Source organism: Zootoca vivipara, chromosome 1 (assembly GCF_963506605.1).
Source record: "Zootoca vivipara chromosome 1, rZooViv1.1, whole genome shotgun sequence".
NCBI classification, from domain to species: Eukaryota; Metazoa; Chordata; class Lepidosauria; order Squamata; family Lacertidae; genus Zootoca; species Zootoca vivipara.
The window spans coordinates 4,226,353-4,242,627 of record NC_083276.1 but is presented as its reverse complement, the minus strand read 5'-3'; the positions used below and the strand labels follow the sequence as shown (position 1 = coordinate 4,242,627).

Genomic DNA, 16,275 nt, shown 5'->3' with positions numbered 1-16,275 from the left:
CTCACGGTTAGAGAAAGGAAAAGAGAGGCACGGGTTTTTTGTTCTGCTTAGTTTAGAGCTGGGGTCTCGGTGGCTTAGCCCCAGAATCTATTTTCACAGGTTCCACAGGGGATCTAGTGAAGTAATATCAAAGAGGCTTTTTTCTTCCTTTCTTAGAAAAACTAGTAACTAGAAAACCCAATGTAGGTTTGGTGGTGGTTGTTGTTTTTAATATAATGTTGGCAGCTAGATAAAAAATAAAAAAACCCTCATCCTCTGAACATGTGCAGAGTGCGGTTTGAGAGGAATTGACTCCCAGGGATCCTTGAGGTCACATTTCTGAGTCTAACCTGAACTGAGGGTGATGTTTACCCTACCTGGAAACCCTATTTATGTTGTCTTCGCCTCGATAAGAACCCTCTTGGTGACTGTGGCCACCATCGCCCATCAATTTGATCACCCCCTTCCTACCAAGAAGCAGTGACTTGTTCTTTTTTCTGCTCTAAGTCCAAGAAGAAACAATGCCTTGCTGAGAGGGAGAACGAGTAGGTTGGCAGTGGTGATGCAGAAGGACTAGCTGCCACAGGCACCCGGAGGCTTCCCATCATGTGAAGCCTTGTTAGGCGAATCGAAACACAGCCCAGAGTGAAATATATATCATACACAATCTTCCCTGGGCAACATACAAGACCCATCAAAACTTTTTTTGATTTTGATTACGATCGGTTTCAGCATTGCTGAAACAAAGGCATGGCAAGCATGCAAACTGAATTACCAGAGTGTTGGATTATTCCAAGTTAACATTAAGGCTTTATTGAGTTGCAAACCAGATGGCTCTAATTGTTACAGTAGCCTCTTTGCATACACAAATCTTGATCAGGGAATGCATGAATTACAAAATGGGAAACTTGATTTGTATCAGTTATTCAATTTGCTCCCTCTCTCTTTTTCCACTTGGTTATTTAAATCACGCCGGCAGCCCGCGCCAAATTCAGGTGGGCCAAGTTTTCTTGTTGTCGTTGTTTAGTCGTGTCCGACTCTTCGTGACCCCATGGACCAGAGCACGCCAGGCACTCCTGTCTTGCACTGCCTCCCGCAGTTTGGTCAAACTCATGTTCGTAGCTTCGAGAACACTGTCCAACCATCTCGTCTTCTGTCATCCCCTTCTCCTAGTGCCCTCAATCTTTCCCAACATCAGGGTCTTTTCCAAGGAGTCTTCTCTTCTCGTGAGGTGGCCAAAGTATTGGAGCCTCAGCTTCAGGATCTGTCCTTCCAGGGAGCACTCAGGGCTCTTACTTACTTTTGCATAATTCAGGTTCTGCACAGGAAAGAGTTCCACTGGATTTTGGGGGTCTTGCCAGCTTTTCATTGCATGCCCTACTTATTTTTATGTCTGCGGTCATCAGCGCTAGAACGGGTTTGCAAATAACAATTCACCTGGTGTAGCCAGCTAGTCAAAGCCATTTCCCAGGTGTGACTGCTGTCTCCTTCCTTGTCGTTTGAAACCACTGGTTCAGATCCTGCCCTCTGGAGCAGCAGAAAACAAGCTTGCTCCATTTTCCTCCAGGTATTTGAACCATGGAATCATATCTGCTGGTTATTTACAACAGAGGGATTTTTCAGATGGAAAGCAAGATACCACATTCCTGGATGGAAAGTTAAGAAACTCCAGCTTCGTTGGCGTAGATCCCACCCAAGGTTCCTTGCAAATGCTTTAATTATCCTCCACCAAGTTAATCACAAACACACACAGACACACACAGAGGCTTCTCTTGTTCAGAAGTGGAGTTCCTGCGTCGAGGCAACAGGAGGTTCCGCTTCTGGCTGCCAGAGTGGAAGCGGCGCTGGGATCTCGTGGGTCTTGTCTGCGCTGCTAAACCACTTCCAAGAGAAGGGAAACTCTCTTCCATTTGATCTATGGCTTCCTTCCAGCTGTGCAGCCTGCAATTCCCACCGAACGCTCACTAAAGAGAGATGCAAAGAGGATCAGTGTTAATATGTTGCGGATAGTATTTTCGATGCTGGGGATCCTGCCTGTCTTTGGGGCGAAAGGAATGTTTTAACAAGCAACCGGGGGGGGGGTTGGCCTCCACTGAGCTTGTTTCCTCCTGCTCTGGAAGGTAGGACTCGAACTCATGGCTTCGAGTTACAAGAAAGGCGATTCCGACTAAACATCAGGAAGAACTTTGGGACAGTAAGAGCCAGTGCCGGATTTATGTATAAGCTGAACAAGCTATAGCTTAGGGCCCCACTCTCTTGGGGGGGGGCAAAAAAAATTAAAGGAAAAAATAAAGATAAAAAACAAATAAAACAAAACCTACATACAGCAACAGTGTTTTGTGTTGTGTAGGCTGCTATGATGTAAGTCATGGGCCCCGCCTGCTAGCCTGCTCCCTCAAATATCCCTGGTTTGCTCATTTCTATATACAGTACAGTGGTGCCTCACAAGACGAATTTAATTCATTCTGTGAGTCAGTTCATTTTGCGAAAAATTCGTCTTGCGAATCCCATAGGAATGCATTGAATGTTTTTTTCCCCATAGGAACGCATTAATTGAATTTCAATGCATTCCTATGGAAAACTGCGATTCGCTAGATGAATTTTTCACAAAACAAATTCGTCTTGCGAGGCAACCTCCGATCGCAAAACCGGTTCGTCTAGCGAAAAATTCGTCTAGCAGGGCATTCGTCTAGCGAGGTACCACTGTATAGGGTGCCTCCATTCTGCATGGACTGGTCGCATGGCAACATGTGCAAATGGCTTTAGATACCCATTAGGTCCATAAATTACCATACAGCATATATTCAACACAAAAAACAGCGACACTTTGTTGTCAGCTGGACATATAAAGGGCCCCATTGCCTTCGGTAGCTTAGGGCCTCATCAAACCTAAATCCGGCCCTCGTAAGAGCTGTACGGCAGAGTTTTCTTATATAGAGCTGCTCTTGGTCCCAGAGCTTGGCATTTTTGCGCGGCACAGTCATCATTTCCAGGGCTACACGCTGGGGCTACTTCCATGGGGCACAGGGAGGATAACTGGACCCTTCTCTGTGGGCCCCAATGTTGATAGCGCCTGTCCCCATTTGCGGCTCGGTCTCAGTCCCATCCCCAGCCTTATTAATTAAACCCTGAAGCACCCAGGAAGATTGGCTGTAACCTGGAATGTGGCTTCCCTCTTCCAAGCCGAGACGGGTTGTGTTTCTCAATTCGAAAGACAGCCGGAGGCTGCAGTAGTACAATTTAGTTCCGTTTAATTGGCATTATGTGGGTCATCACCCCTACAGGCACAGAATTAGCAGAGGGACATCCTCAAGAAACCTACTTCTCCAGCCCGTCAAATTTTAGCAGCTTTAAAAGTTAACCATAACAAACGCTGCCAGTATTTGCTTAAAGTTCATAGAATCATAGAGTTGGAAGAGACCACAAGGGTCATCCAGTCCAACCCCCTGCCAAGCAGGAAACACCATCAAAGCATTCTTGACATATGCCTGTCAAGCCTCTGCTTAAAGACCTCCAAAGAAGGAGACTCCACCACACTCCTTGGTAGCAAATTCCACTGCCGAACAGCTCTTACTGTCAGGAAGTTCTTCCTAATGTTTAGGTGGAATCTTCTTTCTTGAAGTTGGAATCCATTGCTCCGTGTCCGCTTCTCTGGAGCAGCAGAAAACAACCTTTCTCCCTCCTCCATATGACATCCTTTCATATATTTGAACATGGCTATCATATCACCCCTTAACCTTCTCTTCTCCAGGCTAAACATACCCAGCTCCCTAAGTTTCCATAACCTGTTGTGCTTTTTTAAAAACAAACAAACAAACAAACTTGGGCTTCTTTAAAAGAGGATTATTGCCATCAAAGGATCCTAAACCTCGTGGCTGGGCTCTGCGTCAGCTTCTGGAGGCCTCTGAATCAGTGGCGTAGCAAGGGGGGTGTAGGGGGCAGTTCGCCCCGGGTGCCACCCTGGAGGGGAGGGTGACACTCGGCGCTCCCCCCCACGAGTGAGCAGCCAGCCGTCGCTCGGTGGCTGGCTGCTCGCTCACTTGCTCGACTGGCACGCTTTGCTTCTTTCTGCTGGGGCGGAGGCGAGGGGAAGGCCAGAGAGGGACGCCCCTCCATGGCCCGCCCCTTGCCTCCACCCCAGCAGGAAGAAGCAAAGCGCATGCTGAGCAGGTGAGCAAGCAAGCTGCAGAGCGAGGCTTTTAAAAAAAATGCTCCGCAGCTTGCTCGCAGTTTGCCCGCGGCGCCACTCCAGCGCCGGGATCCTCTGTGATTCCGGTGCTGGAGCGGCGGCGCCGGCAACCCGCTCCGTAGCGCACTTTGCTTCTTCCGCCGCTGACACCCCTCCCTGGCCCACCCCTCGCCTCCGCTTGAGCGTGCCTGGCAGGTGAGCGAGCAAGCTGCAGAGCGAGGCTTTTTTAAAAAACTTCGCTCCGCGGCTTGCTCACGGTTTGCCAACACCGGCGCTCCAACGCCGGGATCCTCAGCTGTGAGCAGGGGATCACAACGCTTGAGCGCTGCTGCCAGCAACCAGCTCCGTACGGCGCATGCGCAGCATCACTCCATACGGCGTACATGCCGCCCAGAGCGGCGCTGCCCATGCGCCGTGCGGAGTGGGTTGCCACTCCGAGTGCCCCAGCGGCTAGCTACGCTGCTGCTCTGAATACCAATTGCTGGGAATCACACAAGTTTAAAAGGCTGTGCGCTCAGATCCTGCTTTCGAGCTTCCTATACGTATAGCCACCTGGTTGGCCACTGTAAGAACAGGATGCTGAGCTAGATGGGCCTTTGGCCTGATCCGGCAGGGCCCTTCTTATGGAGCTCTACTGCAATAGCAGAACCTACATGCCCAGGCACAGTCTACCCATACCTGCCAAGTTGCTGTCGGAGAAATAAGGGACCGGGCGGAAGTAGCAGGCCGAAAGTAGTGCTGCCGCCATTTTGGAACTGGGCGGAGCATGTTCAGAAGTGACTTTTGATGCTGCTTTGCCCAGTTCCAAAATGGCCGCCACGCCAGAAGTCGCACTGCAGCCATTTTGGAACTGGGCAGAGCAGCATCAAAAGTCGCTTCTAAGCATGCTCTGCCCAGTTCCAAAATGGCCATCGCGCCAGAATAAACCAGGGAAAAACAAAAAAATCCGTTTTTTCAGCTAGGAACAGCTGGGAAAACGGGGATTTCCCGGGGAATACAGGAGACTTGGCAGCTATGAGTCTACCTCTGAATACCAGATGGTACACTGTGGAATTTGCTCCCCGGTTCACAAAGTTATGGAGATCAATGTGCAGTAGATTCTGGATATGGAAAATAAGAGCCTGAGGCTGCCTGCCCCATGCATCTCTCTCCTACAGCTCCCTGCCCCTCAGCACCTTCCGCCCGAGGCAGCTTCCACATTTAGCCTAATGGCAGGGCCGGCCCCTTGTGTGTCCATCTCTGTAATAGCAGGGCGTGCGACGTGTTTGCTGTATTTGAAGCCGTGATGGGGCCCCTGCGGCTGCCGTGCTCCAGGTGCCGCGTGCCAATTAATTAATTCGCCTTTGGAGCAGATACCTAATTAAAGCAGTCCGAAAGGCTTCACGCCAAGGGGACACTCATTCAGGCAGCCTCTTTTGTCGCCGCTGATGTCATCACTGGAACGAATCCCACAGGCCTCTGGGCCAGGTGCGAGTTGCCTTTGTCTGGAGACTACTAAAAATACAGCGTCAATAGAGAGTCGAAGGCGTCCTCCGAGAAGATGATGCAATTTGGCCGAGGGAAGAGAAAGTTCAGGCTACGTTTCCGACAAGGAGGCAACCCCCCCTGGCTGCCAGGAGTTGGGTTAGGACCAGAAAGCAGGGAAGAAGTCGACACTTGTGTGGCATGTCTGCCTGAAGTCATTCTCTTTTTATATCTATATTTAATTTTAATTTAATTTTACATTTTAGTTTTACATCCAAACACAGAAGACAATCATAAAATGTAGAATTCTCGGACTTCCTTCCTCCCCTGCGTGGAGTCTGCAAATAATCACATTCCACTGCATATCATATCGTCCTCTATTTGTCCACAAAACTCAACTTTTCCCATTTTTTTTGCACAGTGCAAAAGTTATTGCAGCCCTGTTAATATTTTTAATTGTTTACGGTGTTCTTTCAAGTAGATTACAAATTTTCCCCAGTCCTTACCGAAGTTTTTATCATCCTGGTTTCTGATTCTTTTCCAGCCATTTTGGCTTAGTCCATTGGGTCCTTGGGTCATTCTCAATTGCACAGAATCCTAGAGTCAGTAGGGACACCAAGGGTCATCTAGTCTAACCCCCTCCAAGGCAGGAATCCTGAAGAAGCATCCTCACCCCCATCGTTCTGCCCGGACACTGAGGTCCAGCTCCGAGGGCCTTCTGGCGGTTCCCTCATTGTGAGAAGCGAAGTTACAGGGAACCAGGCAGAGGGCCTTCTCGGTGGTGGCGCCCACCCTGTGGAATGCCCTCCCACCAGATGTCAAGGAAATAAATAACTATACAACCTTTTGTAGATATCTGAAGGCAGCCCTGTTTGGGGAAGCTTTTCATGTTTGATGTTTTCTTGTGTTTTTAATATTTTGTTGGGAGCCGCCCAGAGTGTCTGGGGCAACACAGTCAGGTGGGTGGCATTTAAAGTATTATTATTATTATTATTATTATTATTATTATTATTATTATTATTATTATTATTATGGACAGGGGTTTTTTGGGGGGAGGGGGTATAACAAGGTGTAACCAAAAAGATAATCTCACCCCATGTATACCCAACCAAACACTGCGCTCTGCCAGCGCTCTGCTCTTGCGGGTGGCTTCTCACTGTAAGGCCCATTTCATTGCTGAAGAAGACCTGGGCTTTTAGTGTGCCAGCAGCTGCCCTTGGAAACTCCCTCCATTTAAGTGTCGGAGAGATGAATTTTAGACTTTGGAGGGTGGGAGGTGGCGTTCCATCCAGTTGGCATGTGTAAGAATTTCCTGTCAGACACAGTAAGAAAGAAAGAAGATTCCACCTAAACATTAGGAAGAACTTCCTGACAGTAAGAGCTGTTCGGCAGTGGAATTTGCTACCAAGGAGTGTGGTGGAGTCTCCTTCTTTGGAGGTCTTTAAGCAGAGGCTTGACAGGCATATGTCAATAATGCTTTGATGGTGTTTCCTGCTTGGCAGGGGGTTGGACTGGATGGCCCTTGTGGTCTCTTCCAACTCTATGATTCTATGATTCTATGAGTACAGTAGTTGTTGGTGATCAAAACGCTAGCACAATCAGCACACTTTGCAAATATCTGCCTTTGTGGCTCAGGTGGTACAGCATGAGACTTTTAACCTCAGGATCGTGGGTTCGAGTCCCACCTTGGGCAAAATATTCCTGCCTCGCAGGGGGTTGGACTAGATGACCCTGGGGGGTCCCTTCCAACTCTACAATTCTGAGTCTATTATTCTGTCAGAGGTGTGCTGCAGCTCTTTGTTCATTGATGGCCACATCTCTCCATTTCCACCCCTGTCAAGAAAGGCTAGGGTGTTGAGTTCTTTCGTTCTGGTCGCTTGTGGGGCTGCGACCCTCCGCTGCTCTGTCAGACTGGGAAGGCAGCCCTGCACAGATCTCAGATCCGTCTTATCCGTTCTCGAGCAACTGACCTCTTTGGGGAGCTGGTCATTTCTCTCTCCACGTTGCTATGGAAACGAAGCCCAGCTTTTAAATCCAGCTCCAAGGCAGTCCTTGCCCTACGCCAAGCGCTTCCCAAATTCCGCAGGCCGAAAGAAACTACCCCAGGCCTCAACCGGGCTGGCTCGCTTCATGTCTGAATCTGCTTATAATCCACTTTTCAAATTCCAAAGCAGCTAGGATAATAGCCAAACAAGAAAACAGGATAGCGTAAATCCGCATGAATTAAATTGGGTGCACGATGGCTCATCATAATCTAAACACGTGATATGCAGGTGAAATACCCTTATAGGCTTCAGTCCTGACATACCAGCTAAAACCCAATAGAATTCACTATTCCTGCATACATTCTCTTGCATGATTCCAGTCCAGTTTTTCAGATTATTTTAAATGGTTTTCAGAAGCTGAGGTACACATTCTGGGACTATATTTAAAGAGGTATATGGCTTGCCTGTGGGCATGAGTGATATGAGCTTTTAAAACAGAATATCCTTATAAAGCAAAATATGATTAGCTTCCCAGAGTCGCTGTGGCAACCCAATCAGATGGGATTATTATTATTATTATTATTATTATTATTATTATTATTATTATTATTTTCTGTCGGTACCAAATACCCACGACAGTCCCATGTATCTGATAGTACAGAGAAGGGCTTTTTCGATTCCCAGGACTCCCCTTTAGGCACGGTCAATAGGAACCTACGAAGCTGCCTTGTTCTGTGACAAACCGTTGGTCCATCCAGCTCAGCATTGCCTACACTGACTGGCAGCAGCGCTCCAGGATTTCTGGCAGGGGAGCCTCCTGCTTCCGTCTGGAGATGCCCAGAATGAAGCCTGGGGCCTTCTACAAGCAAAGCAGCTGCTCTGCCAACCAAGCACCGACCTTTCCTGTTCATTCGAGGCACCTCTCATTTCAGGAACGAGACTGGCACTTGTACTGTCTCTCCCTTGACTCTGTCGCCCTGCAAACAACATATTATTGCCAGGGGGGCTTTTCTCTAAACAGTTTCCTTGCCAGACACCGCCTGCTCCAGTGAGTCATCATGGTGGTAATCAAAACATCTGCCTTTCCAGGCAAACGCTTTATCGAGCAACAAATCTATAGCTCTTGCTTTTTTTTTTTTTATGGCACAGATTTGCATGACGTAAGGGTGGCGTTGCCAAAAGTGAGACTCATGTTTGCACAGCATTTGCAAATGCTAACTTATATCTGTGGATGCACCGTTAGAAACAATGACTGTATTGTCGATAGAAAGCTCTTCTTCTTCTGTATTCTGCTCTGGTCAGACCTCACCTGGAGTACTGTGTCCTGTTCTGGGCACCACAGTTCAAGAAGGATACTGACAAGCTGGAACGTGTCCAAAATGGTCAAAGGCCTGGAAACGATGCCTTATGAGGAACGACTTAGGGAGCTGGGTATGTTTAGCCTGTTCTGCCACTGAGGACTTCTTGGATCATTCTTTGTCTAACTCCTTCCCTTTGACCTGTAAAGAAGCTGGTAAAATGTGGGCTAGACAATGCTACCATTCAGTGGATTTGTAACTGGCTTACTGACCGAACCCAAAGGGTGCTCATCAATGGCTCCTCCTCATCCTGGAGAGTAGTGACTAGTGGGGTGCCACAGGGTTCTGTCTTGGGCCCAGTCTTGTTCAACATCTTTATCAATGACTTGGATGATGGGCTTGAGGGCATCCTGAGCAAGTTTGCAGATGACACCAAATTGGGAGGGGTGGCTAACACCCCAGAGGACAGGATCTCACTTCAGAATGACCTTAACAGATTAGACAACTGGGCCAAAGCAAACAAGATGAATTTTAACAAGGAGAAATGTAAAGTACTACACTTGGGCAAAAAAAAATGAAAGGCACAAATACAGGATGGGAGACACCTGGCTTGAGAGCAGTACATGTGAAAAGGATCTAGGAGTCTTGGTAGACCACAAACTTGACATGAGTCAGCAGTGTGATGCAGCAGCTAAAAAAGCCAATGCAATTCTGGGCTGCATCAATAGGAGTATAGCATCTAGATCAAGGGAAGTAATAGTACCACTGTATTCTGCTCTGGTCAGACCTCACCTGGAGTACTGTGTCCAGTTCTGGGCACCACAGTTCAAGAAGGATATTGACAAACTGGAACGTGTCCAGAGGAGGGCAACCAAAATGGTCAAAGGCCTGGAAACGTTGCCTTATGAGGAACGGCTTAGGGAGCTGGGTATGTTTAGCCTGGAGAAGAGAAGGTTAAGGGGTGATATGATAACCATGTTCAAATATATAAAAGGATGTCATATAGAGGAGGGAGAAAGGTTGTTTTCTGCTGCTCAAGAGAAGCGGACACGGAGCAACGGATTCAAACTACAAGAAAGAAAATTCCACCTAAACATTAGGAAGAACTTCCTGACAGTAAGAGCTGTTCGGCAGTGGAATTTGCTGCCAAGGAGTGTGGTGGAGTCTCCTTCTTTGGAGGTCTTTAAGCAGAGGCTTGACAGCCATCTGTCAGGAATGCTTTGATGGTGTTTCCTGCTTGGCAGGGGGTTGGACTGGATGGCCCTTGTGGTCTCTTCCAACTCTATGATTCTATGATTCTATGACCTTACCGCCTTGGGTGACCCTGCTGGGAGTACGAGATTCCCGACGGCTTCGCTCACAAGGGTGATAGGAACATGCAAGCCCACTCACCACGGCAAGGTGCTGATCCAGCGAGTGGGTCGATAAAAATGCAATGCATCTCACCATAGCACAGGGCAAAGTATTGACGAAATTCATGACAGTCACAGCCACACAGCCGTGCCACTTTCTTAGATTGTGCAATGATCTTATAATTATGCAATAAGAATGATTAGGGATGAATTTCAAGGATCAAGGCAGATGGCCACATGTCGCCTTTTCAGCTAGATCTACTGTTTTCTGTGCACAGGAAAATGGTTTGGTGTGCGCCAATATCTTTCAGAGGTATTTGTGTTTTCCTTGGCGCTCCATTGCATGCAACAGAACTTGCCCACCAATGTCTCAAAACCAAAGCACCTTGTTTTTTCAGTGTCCCTAAATGCATACAGAACTTCTCTTACTCTGATCGGCTACAATCTGTGCAAAGGTGGAAATACAGTGGTACCTCGGATTAAGTACACAATTGGTTCTGGAAGTCTGTACTTAACCTGAAGCGTACTTAACCTGAAGCGAACTTTCCCATTGAAAGTAATGGAAAGTGGATTAATCTGTTCCAGACGGGTCCACGGAGTACTCAAACTGAAGCGTACTTAACCCAAAGTATGAGTGTAATTGGTTCTGGAAGTCCATACTTAACCTGAAGCGTACTTGTTGTTGTTGTTTAGTCGTTTAGTCGTGTCCGACTCTTCGTGACCCCATGGACCAGAGCACACCAGGCACTCCTGTCTTCCACTGCCTCCCGCAGTTTGGTCAAACTCATGTTCGTAGCTTCGAGAACACTGTCCAACCATCTTGTCCTCTGTCGTCCCCTTCTCCTAGTGCCCTCCATCTTTCCCAACATCAGGGTCTTTTCCAAGGATTCTTCTCTTCTCATGAGGTGGCCAAAGTATTGGAGCCTCAGCTTCACAATCTGTCCTTCCAGGGAGCACTCAGGGCTGATTTCCTTCAGAATGGATAGGTTTGGTCTTCTTGCAGTCCATGGGACTCTCAAGAGTCTCCTCCAGCACCATAATTCAAAAGCATCAATTCTTTGGCGATCAGCCTTCTTTATTGTCCAGCTCTCCAGCGTACTTAACCTGAAGCAAACTTTCCCATTGAAAGTAATGGAAAGTGGATTGATCCGTTCCAGTCGGATCCGCGGAGAACTTAAACTGAAAGTACTCAAACCGAAGCATACTTAAACCGAGGTATGACTGTACTTCTCTCAGTAAAAAAATATCATCTTTCCTGCTGATTGGGCATCTCTTAGCAGGACAGGCCCTCTGCAAACCAGAGCACATCCCAACATGTTTGTTCAGGTGCCTCAGGAAAGGACGGAGAAGATGATAGCCCTCTTCAAACATCTGAAGGGTTCTTGTGTGGAAGACGGAACAAGCTTGCTTCCTCCTGCTCTGGGGGGTGAGACCCGCAACCTGTGGATTCAAGGGACAAGAAAGGAGATTCAGGAAGAATTTTCTGAAAGCAAGAGCTGTTTGACAGTGGAACAGACTCCTTCAGAAGGCAGTCCTTCCTTGGAAGTGGCCACCTGTCAGGGATACTTAAGCTGAGATTCCTGCATTGCAGGGGGCTGTACTAGATGACCCTTGGGATCCCTTCCAATACTGCAGCTCTTGGATTCTGTCATGTCACCATTCCGGTCCCCCACATTCTCCAGTACCATAGATAAAGGTTCTGTCTCGTCCCGCCATTGAGCATGGGCGTAGGCAGGGGGGCAGGAGGGGGCAGTTGCCCCCCCTAGAAGCAGGGCCGCTTGTGGCCAGCCTGCCCCGCTGCCCGCCGCCCGGTGTCATCTTCCTTCTCCCTGGCTGCTGTGGGGCGAGTGGAGGGAAAGCCTCAGAGCGGCTGGCTTTCCCTCCGCCCGCCCCACAGCCAGCCAGGGAGAAGGGAGACGTCCCTTCTAGCCGGCTGGCTGTGGGGCGGGTGGAGGGAAAGCCAGCCAAACGCTTTGCGCGGCTCTGGGACTTTCCCTCCACCCGCCCCACAACCAGCCAGCTAGAAGGGACGTCTCCCTTCTCCCTTGCTGGCTGTGGGGCGGGTGGAAGGAAAGCCAGCTTTTCCTCCACCCGCCCTGGAGATCGTGGAGGGGGAGGAGGGGATCGGAACAGCCCGATTTCGGGCTGATCCTGGCGTCCCCTCGCCCCTGCCGATCATAGCTTTCCTTGCCCCACTGTGGCCCCTCCCCCGTGCCTTGGCCCCGCCACTTGCCACTTGCCCCCCCTAATTTTGATCCTGGCTACGTCCCTGCCATTGAGACACTTCCGGCCTTGCCGCCAGCAGAAGAGAATTTATTTCCTTAAACAACAGGTCCTCCTTCATTTCCTCTAACCAATTGAGTAACACCAGCAGAGGAACTGAATGTGTATCCTGCCTCGCGACGGCTGAGGCTCACCCAAATATCTGCTGCCAAAACAATTATGTCACCAAACAGCTGATCAGAGCCGACAGCAACCCCTTGGGGAAGTGCTTCCTTTGCTGGCGTGGTTTGAAATCAAACCACATGGGCAAAGGGAGCAGGGTTTGCAGCCACCGGCTGTGAGATGGGTGCCGCCAGATCCTAATCTCGGCCCTTTTTCATCACACCCAGCTCGGTCCTCTTCTTAAAAGTGCTCCAGTGTTCATCTGCATCCGCTTCAGACTCTTGGTGTGAAAGGATGTCTCCCCAGCTGGATTTTATTACATTCATGGGCTTTCAGGAATAGCCAGTATCCTGGCTATAGGCAGCTTAACACTGTAGTCTCTAAGAGCATAAGGAGAGCCTGCTGGGTAAGACCAATGGCACATTTAAGTGCAGCATCCTGTTCTCACAGTGGCCAACCAGATGCCCCAATGAGAATCCCCATTGCAGGATCCAAGCACAAGAGCAACTCTCCCTGTTTGCTTCCAGCAACTGTGGGGGTAGAGCAGACCCATCCTGGCTAGTAGTCCTCAGGCCCATCTCCTCCACAAATTTGCCTCATTCTCTTTTTAAGCTATCTAGAGGAGGGAGAAAGGTTGTTTTCTGCTGCTCTAGAGAAGCGGACATGGAGCAATGGATTCAAACTTCAAGAAAGAAGATTCCACCTAAACATTAGGAAGAACTTCCTGACAGTAAGAGCTGTTCGGCAGTGGAATTTGCTCATTTGCAGATGAGCAGGGTATAAATAAAATTATTATTATCATTATCATTATCATCATCATCATAAAAGGAGGGAGAAAGGTTGTTTTCTGCTGCTCCAGAGAAGCGGACACGGAGCAATGGATTCAAACTACAAGAAAGAAGATTCCACCTAAACTTTAGGAAGAACTTCCTGACAGTAAGAGCTGTTTGGCAGTGGAATTTGCTGCCAAGGAGTGTGGTGGAGTCTCCTTCTTTGGAGGTCTTTAAGCAGAGGCTTGACAGGCATATGTCAAGAATGCTTTGATGGTGTTTCCTGCTTGGCAGGGGGTTGGACTGGATGGCCCTTGTGGTCTCTTCCAACTCTATGTTTCTATGATTCTAGGTTGGTGGCCTCCTCCTTCTTCTTTGGTGATCACTCATATAATAATAATAATAATAATAATAATAATAATAATAATAATAATAATAATTTATACCCCACCCATCTGGCTGGGTTTCCCCAGCCACTCTGGGCGGCTTCCAACAAAAATATTAAAATACAATAGTCAGTTAAACATTAAAAGCTTCCCTAAACAGGATGCCTTCAGATGTCTTCTAAAAGTCTGGTAGTTGTTTTTCTCTTTAACATCTGGTGGGAGGGCATTCCACAAGGCAGGTGCTACCACCAAGAAGGCCCTCTTCCTGGTTCCCTGTAACTTGGCTTCTTGCAGCGAGCAAATGCCAGAAGGCCCTCGGCGCTGGACTTCAGTGTAAGATTCTCTTTCATGAACACGAGCGGTGTGTCCATAGGTGACTGTGGAGACCAATTCTGGATCCACACATCCTTCCACAGTGGAGACATAGGTTTCTGGGTGAGAGTTTGCCAAACTCTTAGCACGTTTCTCCCTTTCGTCCTGAGTTCAAGCATCTTCCAAGCCCGTAACACCTTTGGTGAAGGCTCTTCTCCAATTGGAGCACTCGCAGGCCAGTGTTTCCCAGTTGTTGGTGTTTATACTACATTTTTAAAGATTTGCCTCGAGGGAGTCTTTAAACCTCTTTTGTTGACCACTGGCATTACGCTTTCCATTTTTAAGTTCGGAATAGAGTAGTTGCTTTGGAAGACGATCATCAGGCATCCGCACAACATGACCAGCCCAACAAAGTAGATGTTCTGCCTCCTGGGGGAGCAAGTTTCATAGTCTGTGCGCTGTGTGACTATACACTTTCCAAGCGACATCCAAGAGTTGGAAGGGACCACGGGGGTCATCCAATCTCCTTCGATGCAGGAATCTTTTGCCCAACATGTGACTCGAACCCACAGCCCTGAGATTAAGAGTCTCATGCTCTACTGACCGATTCCCGTGAGGCTTACTCCCAAGTCAGAGTGCGTCGGATGGCAGCCAAACAGGGTTGAATTAGGCCCTGTGTTTCGAGCTCTTTTAAGTTCCTCGTTCCCTTTTTAAAAATATAATAAATGTCTCCTTTCCAGTACCTGCTAAATCACAGCAGCAGCTCGGCAGGCACACAGCTTGCTCTTTGGACAATGTCCACCTTGTCCTGCCAACAGCATTTCCCCAACCAGATCCTCTGTAGCTTAGTCAAGGAGTTACTGTTTCTCTAACCGCCTCTCTGCTGAGCAGAAACAGGCATCTTTTTGGAATCCCTTAGCAGGAGATTGTAAAATTAAGATGAGGTTTTACTTCAGCATCAATGGAACCTTTGCATTCGTTTTGCTTGGTACGTCTGATTTTCTCACCATGCTAACATTCGCTTCGAAACCTTAAACAAGTTTGCCCTTTTTCTGGTGCATTAATGGTGATTTGTGCTCACTTCCGTGGTACACGAGCCTGCTTTCAGTACTTGTTTGTGCCTGCAAAACTTTTGCAGTGGACATACTTCTTCGTTTCGGTCTATGCACGTCACGTAGGCTCCTGATAAAACCCTGCAAGTTTTTACGATGATATTCCAGTTTGATTTTCGTCCTCCTTTCATTGCGCAGAGCACAAGGGCGCCCTTCACCTCGAGGGCAATAAAGCCTTTACATTGGGGAAGCATTGCAGGACAACATGTAAGCAGACTGTTGAATCCATCACTAAGTGCACTGGCATTGAATCAATGGCGTGTTGTGGAATATACCCAGCCAGTCTGGAAGGGCCAAAAATTCCAGTATCTGATTTGGGAGCTGGGCTTGCAGAAGACAGTGGAAAATACAGATTTTCCATATCAGAAAATAATTTTAAAAATTGGTTTTAGGTGTTTATGAAGGCTTTCTTTATAGCAATGCCTGTTGTTGTTGTTTAGTCGTTTAGTCATGTCCAACTCTTCGTGACCCCATGGACCATAGCACGCCAGACACTCCTGTCTTGCACTGCCTCCCGCAGTTTGGTCAAACTCATGTTCGTAGCTTCAAGAACACTGTCCAACCATCTTGTCCTCTGTCGTCCCCTTCTCCTAGTGCCCTCCATCTTTCCCAACATCAGGGTCTTTTCCAAGGAGTCTTCTCTTCTCATGAGGTGGCCAAAGTATTGGAGCCTCAGCTTCACGATCTGTCCTTCCAGGGAGCACTCAGGGCTGATTTCCTTCAGAATGGATAGGTTTGATCTTCTTGCAGTCCATGGGACTCTCAAGAGTCTCCTCCAGCACCATAATTCAAAAGCATCAATCCTTCGGCGATCAGCCTTCTTTATGGTCCAGCTCTCACTTCCATACATCACTACTGGGAAAACCATAGCTTTAACTATACGGACCTTTGTAGGCAAGGTGAATGTAGCAATGCCTAGCCCTGACCTATGAAGACTCTAGTATAGCATATTGTCTCTGTGGCTCTCAGGAAGTGGAGAACTGGGCGCAAGCTATCAAAATGAATTTCAGGAGGGACAAACGTCAGGTTCTGCACTTAGACAG

General features: G+C 48.1%; 1 protein-coding gene and 1 non-coding gene across 2 annotated transcripts in view; both read left to right on the top strand.

The window, feature by feature from the left end:
* GNG2 (G protein subunit gamma 2) overlaps positions 1-16,275 on the top strand; it is a 58,332-nt gene that overhangs the window by 23,725 nt on the left and 18,332 nt on the right. The window lies entirely within an intron of this gene.
* Positions 7,253-7,325, top strand: TRNAK-UUU (transfer RNA lysine (anticodon UUU)). The gene has a single exon. It is a non-coding gene; the product is annotated as a tRNA-Lys (tRNA).